Raw genomic sequence first — 1,009 nt, 5'->3', positions numbered from 1 at the left:
GCCGGCCGAGGGCAACAGGTCTACCCAGCATTCGGCCGCCACGTCCAAAGGCCGGCCGAGGGCAACAGGTCTACCCAGCATTCGGCCGCCACGTCCAAAGGCCGGCCGAGGGCAACAGGTCTACCCAGCATTAGGCCGCCACGTCCAAAGGCCGGCCGAGGGCAACAGGTCTACCCAGCATTAGGCCGGCCGGCAGAGGGCAACAGGTCTACCCAGCATTCGGCCGTCAGGTACAAAGGCCGGCCGAGGGCAACAGGTCTACCCAGCATTCGGCCGCCACGTCCAAAGGCCGGCCGAGGGCAACAGGTCTACCCAGCATTCGGCCGTCAGGTACAAAGGCCGGCCGAGGGCAACAGGTCTACCCAGCATTCGGCTGGCCGGTAACACGGCGGGCCGAGGGCAACAGGTCTACCCAGCATTAGGCCGGCCGGTAACACTGCCGGCCGAGGGCAACAGGTCTACCCAGCATTAGGCCGCCACGTCCAAAGGCCGGCCGAGGGCAACAGGTCTACCCAGCATTAGGCCGCCACGTCCAAAGGCCGGCCGAGGGCAACAGGTCTACCCAGCATTCGGCCGCCACGTCCAAAGGCCGGCCGAGGGCAACAGGTCTACCCAGCATTAGGCTGCCACGTCCAAAGGCCGGCCGAGGGCAACAGGTCTACCCAGCATTCGGCCGCCACGTCCAAAGGCCGGCCGAGGGCAACAGGTCTCCCCAGCATTAGGCCGGCCGGCAGAGGGCAACAGGTCTACCCAGCATTCGGCCGTCAGGTACAAAGGCCGGCCGAGGGCAACAGGTCTACCCAGCATTAGGCCGGCCGGTAACACTGCCGGCCGAGGGCAACAGGTCTACCCAGCATTAGGCCGCCACGTCCAAAGGCCGGCCGAGGGCAACAGGTCTACCCAGCATTAGGCCGCCACGTCCAAAGGCCGGCCGAGGGCAACAGGTCTACCCAGCATTCGGCCGCCACGTCCAAAGGCCGGCCGAGGGCAACAGGTCTACCCAGCATTA

Source organism: Sturnus vulgaris, unplaced genomic scaffold (genome assembly GCF_052056855.1).
Source record: "Sturnus vulgaris isolate bStuVul1 unplaced genomic scaffold, bStuVul1.hap1 Scaffold_156, whole genome shotgun sequence".
Classification (NCBI taxonomy): domain Eukaryota; kingdom Metazoa; phylum Chordata; class Aves; order Passeriformes; family Sturnidae; genus Sturnus; species Sturnus vulgaris.
The sequence above is the reverse complement of the archived record's forward strand: the minus strand, read 5'-3'. Positions refer to the sequence as shown.